This window comes from Carcharodon carcharias, chromosome 7 (genome assembly GCF_017639515.1).
Source record: "Carcharodon carcharias isolate sCarCar2 chromosome 7, sCarCar2.pri, whole genome shotgun sequence".
Classification (NCBI taxonomy): domain Eukaryota; kingdom Metazoa; phylum Chordata; class Chondrichthyes; order Lamniformes; family Lamnidae; genus Carcharodon; species Carcharodon carcharias.
Window position 1 is genome coordinate 121,743,196 of NC_054473.1, and position 6,665 is coordinate 121,749,860.

A 6,665-nucleotide genomic window follows, 5' to 3' on the forward strand; every position below is an offset into this window, starting at 1 on the left:
TGCTGCAGTGCTCGACAGAGAGTGCCGCTGAACTCGACAGAGAGTGCTGTAGTGCTTGACAGAGAGTGCCACTGAGCTTGACAGAGAGTGCCACGGAGCTTGACAGATAGTGCCGCAGAGCTTGACAGAGAGTGCCCCAGAGCTCGACAGAGAGTGCAGCGGGGCATGACAGAGAGTGCCACAGAGCTCAACAGAGAGTACCGCGGAGCTCGACAGAGAGTGCCGCGCGGCATTACAGAGAGTGCCGCAGAGATCGACAGAGAGTGCCGCTGGGCATTACAGAGAGTGCCGCAGAGATTGACAGAGTGTGCCGCGGGTCATGACAGAGAGTGCCGCGGCGAACGACATTGAGTGCCACGGAGCTCGACAGAGAGTGCCGCAGATGTCGACAGAGTGTGCCGCAGAGCTGGACAGAGAGTGCCGCAGAGCTCGACAGAGAGTGCCCCAGAGCTCGACAGAGAGTGCCGCTGAGCTTGGCAGAGAGTGCCGCAAAGCTTGACAGAGAGTGCCGCTGAGCTTGACAGAGAGTGCCGCTGAGCTCGACAGAGAGTGCCGCAGAGCTCAACAGAGAGTGCCGCTAAGCTTGACAGAGAGTGCCACAGAGCTCGACAGAGAGTGCCGCAGAGCTCGACAGAGTGTGCCACAGAGAACGACAGAGAGTGCCACGGAGATCGACAGAGAGTGCCGCAGAGCTCGACAGAGAGTGCCGCAGGGCATGACAGAGTGTGCCGCGGGGCATGACAGAGACTGACGCAGAGCTCAACAGAGTGTGCCGTGGGGCATGACAGAGTGTGCCGCGGGGCATGACAGAGAGTGCCGCAGAGCTCGACAGAGTGTGCCGCGGAGCTGGACAGAGAGTGCCGCAGAGCTCGACAGAGAGTGCCGCTGAGCTCGACAGAGAGTGCCGCAGAGCTCGACAGAGTGTGCCGCAGAGCTGGACAGAGCGTGCCGCAGAGCTCGACAGAGAGTGCCACGGAGCTCGACAGAGAGTGCCACAGAGCTCGACAGAGAGTGCCACAAAGCTCGACAGAGTGCCCCAGAGCTCGACAGAGTGTGCCGCAGAGCTCCACAGAGAGAGTCGCAGAGCTCGACAGAGAGTGCCGCTGGGCATGATAGAGAGTGCCGCAGCGCTCGACAGAGTGTGCCTCAGAGATCGACAGAGGGTGCCGCAAAGCTTGACAGAGAGTGGCGTAGAGCTCGACAGAGAGTGCCGCGCGGCATTACAGAGAGTGCCACAGAGATCGACAGAGAGTGCCGCGGCGCATTACAGAGAGTGCCGCAGAGATCGACAGAGTGTGCCGCGGGGCATGACAGAGAGTGCCGCGGCGATCGACATTGAGTGCCGCGGAGCTCGACAGAGAGTGCCGCAGAGGTCCACAGAGTGTGCCGCAGAGCTGGACAGAGAGTGCCGCAGAGCTCGACAGAGAGTGCCCCAGAGCTCGACAGAGAGTGCCGCTGAGCTTGGCACAGAGTGCCGCAAAGCTTGACAGAGAGTGCCGCTGAGCTTGACAGAGAGTGCCGCAGAGCTCGACAGAGAGTGCCGCTGAGCTCGACAGAGAGTGCCGCAGAGCGCAACAGAGAGTGCCGCTAAGCTTGACAGAGAGTGCCGCAGAGCTCCACAGAGAGAGTCGCAGAGCTTGACAGAGAGTGCCGCTGGGCATGATAGAGAGTGCTGCAGAGCTCGACGGAGTGTGCCTCAGATATCGACAGAGGGTACCACAAAGCTTGACAGAGTGCCGCAGAGCTCGACAGAGAGTGCCGCGCGGCATTACAGAGAGTGCCGCAGAGCTCGACAGAGAGTGCCGCAGAGCTCGACAGAGAGTGCCGCAGAGATCGACAGAAAGTGCCACGGGGCATTACAGTGAGTGCCGCGGTGATCGACAGTAAGTGCCGCGGGGCATAACAGAGAGTGCGGCGGGATCGACAGTAAGTGCCGCGGAGCTCGACAGAGAGTGCCGCAGAGCTCGACAGAAAGTGCCGCGGAGCTCGACAGAAAGTGCCGCTGAGCTCGACAGAGAGTGCCGCAGAGCTCGACAGAGTGCCGCAGAGATCGACAGAGAGTGCTGCAGAACTCGACAGAGACTGCCACGGAGCTTGACAGAGAATGCAGCAGAGCTCGACAGAGAATGCCGCAGAGCTCGACAGAGAGTGCCAAAGAGCTCGACAGAGAGTGCCGCTGAGCTTGACAGAGAATGCCGCAGAGGTCGACAGATAGTGCCGCAGTGCTCAACAGAGATGCGGCAGAGCTCGACAGAGAGTGCTGCAGAACTCGACAGAGACTGCCACGGAGCTTGACAGAGAATGCTGCAGAGCTTGACAGAGTGTGCCGCGGAGCTCGACAGAGAATGCCGCAGAGCTCGACAGAGAGTGCCGCAGAGCTCGACAGAGAGTGCCGCTGAGCTTGACAGAGAATGCCGCAGAGCTCGACAGATAGTGCCGCAGTGCTCAACAGAGATGCGGCAGAGCTCGACAGAGAGTGCTGCAGTGCTCGACAGAGAGTGCCGCAGAGCTCGACAGAGAGTGCCGCAGAGCTCGACAGAGAGTGCCGCAGAGCTCGACAGAGAGTGCCGCTGAGCTCGACAGAGAGTGCTGTAGTGCTTGACAGAGAGTGCCACTGAGCTTGACAGAGAGTGCCACGGAGCTTGACAGAGAGTGCCGCAGAGCTTGACAGAGAGTGCCCCAGAGCTCGACAGAGAGTGCAGCGGGGCATGACAGAGAGTGCCACAGAGCTCAACAGAGAGTACCGCGGAGCTCGACAGAGAGTGCCGCGCGGCATTACAGAGAGTGCCGCAGAGATCGACAGAGAGTGCCGCGGGGCATTACAGAGAGTGCCGCAGAGATCGACAGAGTGTGCCGCGGGTCATGACAGAGAGTGCCGCGGCGAACGACTTTGAGTGCCACGGAGCTCGACAGAGAGTGCCGCAGATGTCGACAGAGTGTGCCGCAGAGCTGGACAGAGAGTGCCGCAGAGCTCGACAGAGAGTGCCCCAGAGCTCGACAGAGAGTGCCGTTGAGCTTGGCAGAGAGTGCCGCAAAGCTTGACAGAGAGTGCCGCTGAGCTTGACAGAGAGTGCCGCTGAGCTCGACAGAGAGTGCCACTGACCTCAACAGAGAGTGCCGCAGAGCTGAACAGAGAGTGCCGCTAAGCTTGACAGAGAGTGCCCCAGAGCTCGACAGAGTGTGCCGCAGAGCTCCACAGAGAGAGTCGCAGAGCTCGACAGAGAGTGCCGCTGGGCATGATAGAGAGTGCCGCAGAGCTCGACAGAGTGTGCCTCAGAGATCGACAGAGGGTACCGCAAAGCTTGACAGAGAGTGGCGCAGAGCTCGACAGAGAGTGCCGCGCGGCATTACAGAGAGTGCCGCAGAGCTCGACAGAGAGTGCCGCAGAGCTCGACAGAGAGTGCCGCTGAGCTCGACAGAGAGTGCCGCAGAGATCGACAGAAAGTGCCGCGGGGCATTACAGAGAGTGCCGCGGTGATCGACAGTAAGTGCCGCGGGGCATGACAGAGAGTGCTGCGGAGCTCGACAGAGAGTGCCGCAGAGCTCGACAGAGATTGCCACAGAGCTCGACAGAGAGTGCCTCAGAGCTCGACAGAGAGTGCCACTAAGCTTGACAGAGAGTGCCCCAGAGCTCGACAGAGTGTGCCGCAGAGCTCCACAGAGAGAGTCGCAGAGCTTGAAAGAGAGTGCCGCTGGGCATGATAGAGAGTGCCGCAGAGCTCAACAGAGTGTGCCTCAGATATCGACAGAGGGTGCCGCAAAGCTTGACAGAGAGTGCCGCAGAGCTCGACAGAGAGTGCTGCACGGCATTACAGACAGTGCCGCAGAGATCGACAGAGAGTGTCGCGGGGCATTACATAGAGTGCCGCAGAGATCGACAGAGTGTGCTGCGGGGTGTGACCGAGAGTGCCGCGGTGATCGACAGTGAGTGCCGCGGAGCTCGAAAGAGAGTGCCGCAGAGCTCGACAGAGTGCCGCAGAGCTTGACAGAGAGTGCCGCTGAGCTCGACAGGGATTGCCGCTGAAATAGACAGAGTGTGCCCCAGAGCTCGACAGAGAGTGCCCCGGAGCACGACAGAGAGTGCCGCAGAGCTCGACAGAGTGTGCCGCGGGTAATTACAGAGAGTGCCGCAGAGCTCGACAGAGTGTGCAGCGGGGCATGTAAGAGAGTGCCGCAGAGCTCGACAGAGAGTGCCGCAGAGCTCGACAGAGTGTGCCACAGAGAACGACAGAGAGTGCCGCGGAGATCGACAGAGAGTGCCGCAGAGCTCGACAGAGAGTGCCGCAGGGCATGACAGAGTGTGCCGCGGGGCATGACAGAGACTGACGCAGAGCTCAACAGAGTGTGCCGTGGGGCATGACAGAGTGTGCTGCGGGGCATGACAGAGAGTGCCGCAGAGCTCGACAGAGTGTGCCGCAGAGCTGGACAGAGAGTGCCGCAGAGCTCGACAGAGAGTGCCGCTGAGCTCGACAGAGAGTGCCGCAGAGCTCGACAGAGTGTGCCGCAGGGCTGGACAGAGCATGCCGCAGAGCTCGACAGAGAGTGCCATGGAGCTCGACAGAGAGTGCCACAGAGCTCGACAGAGAGTGCCACAGAGCTCGACAGAGAGTGCCCCAGAGCTCGACAGAGTGTGCCGCAGAGCTCCACAGAGAGAGTCGCAGAGCTCGACAGAGAGTGCCGCTGGGCATGATAGAGAGTGCCGCAGCGCTCGACAGAGTGTGCCTCAGAGATCGACAGAGGGTGCCGCAAAGCTTGACAGAGAGTGGCGCAGAGCTCGACAGAGAGTGCCGCGCGGCATTACAGAGAGTGCCACAGAGATCGACAGAGAGTGCCGCGGGGCATTACAGAGAGTGCCGCAGAGATCGACAGAGTGTGCCGCGGGGCATGACAGAGAGTGCCGCGGCGATCGATATTGAGTGCCGCGGAGCTCGACAGAGAGTGCCGCAGAGGTCCACAGAGTGTGCCGCAGAGCTGGACAGAGAGTGCCGCAGAGCTCGACAGAGAGTGCCCCAGAGCTCGACAGAGAGTGCCGCTGAGCTTGGCACAGAGTGCCGCAAAGCTTGACAGAGAGTGCCGCTGAGCTTGACAGAGAGTGCCGCAGAGCTCGACAGAGAGTGCCGCTGAGCTCGACAGAGAGTGCCGCTAAGCTTGACAGAGAGTGCCCCAGAGCTCGACAGAGTGTGCCGCAGAGCTCCACAGAGAGAGTCGCAGAGCTCGACAGAGAGTGCCGCTGGGCATGATAGAGTGTGCCGCAGAGCTCGACAGAGTGTGCCTCAGAGATCGACAGAGGGTACCGCAAAGCTTGACAGAGAGTGGCGCAGAGCTCGACAGAGAGTGCCGCGCGGCATTACAGAGAGTGCCGCAGAGCTCGACAGAGAGTGCCGCAGAGCTCGACAGAGAGTGCCGCTGAGCTCGACAGAGAGTGCCGCAGAGATCGACAGAAAGTGCCGCGGGGCATTACAGAGAGTGCCGCGGTGATCGACAGTAAGTGCCGCGGGGCATGACAGAGAGTGCTGCAGAGCACGACAGAGAGTGCCGCAGAGCTCGACAGAGATTGCCACAGAGCTCGACAGAGAGTGCCTCAGAGCTCGACAGAGAGTGCCACTAAGCTTGACAGAGAGTGCCCCAGAGCTCGACAGAGTGTGCCGCAGAGCTCCACAGAGAGAGTCGCAGAGCTTGAAAGAGAGTGCCGCTGGGCATGATAGAGAGTGCCGCAGAGCTCAACAGAGTGTGCCTCAGATATCGACAGAGGGTGCCGCAAAGCTTGACAGAGAGTGCCGCAGAGCTCGACAGAGAGTGCTGCGCGGCATTACAGACAGTGCCGCAGAGATCGACAGAGAGTGTCGCGGGGCATTACATAGAGTGCCGCAGAGATCGACAGAGTGTGCTGCGGGGCGTGACCGAGAGTGCCGCGGTGATCGACAGTGAGTGCCGCGGAGCTCGAAAGAGAATGCCGCAGAGCTCGACAGAGTGTGCTGCGGAGCTCCACAGACAGAGCCGCAGAGATCGACAGAGAGTGCTGCAGAGCTCGACAGAGTGCCGCAGAGCTTGACAGAGAGTGCCGCTGAGCTCGACAGGGATTGCCGCTGAAATAGACAGAGTGTGCCCCAGAGCTCGACAGAGAGTGCCCCGGAGCACGACAGAGAGTGCCGCAGAGCTCGACAGAGTGTGCCGCGGGTAATTACAGAGAGTGCCGCAGAGCTCGACAGAGTGTGCAGCGGGGCATGTAAGAGAGTGCCGCAGAGCTCGACAGAGAGTGCCGCAGAGCTCGACAGAGTGTGCCACAGAGAACGACAGAGAGTGTCGCGGAGATCGACAGAGAGTGCCGCATAGCTCGACAGAGAGTGCCGCAGGGCATGACAGAGTGTGCCGCGGGGCATGACAGAGACTGACGCAGAGCTCAACAGAGTGTGCCGTGGGGCATGACAGAGTGTGCCGCGGGGCATGACAGAGAGTGCCGCAGAGCTCGACAGAGTGTGCCGCAGAGCTGGACAGAGAGTGCCGCAGAGCTCGACAGAGAGTGCCGCTGAGCTCGACAGAGAGTGCCGCAGAGCTCGACAGAGTGTGCCGCAGAGCTGGACAGAGCATGCCGCAGAGCTCGACAGAGAGTGCCACGGAGCTCGACAGAGAGTGCCACAGAGCTCGACAGAGAGTGCCCCAGAGCT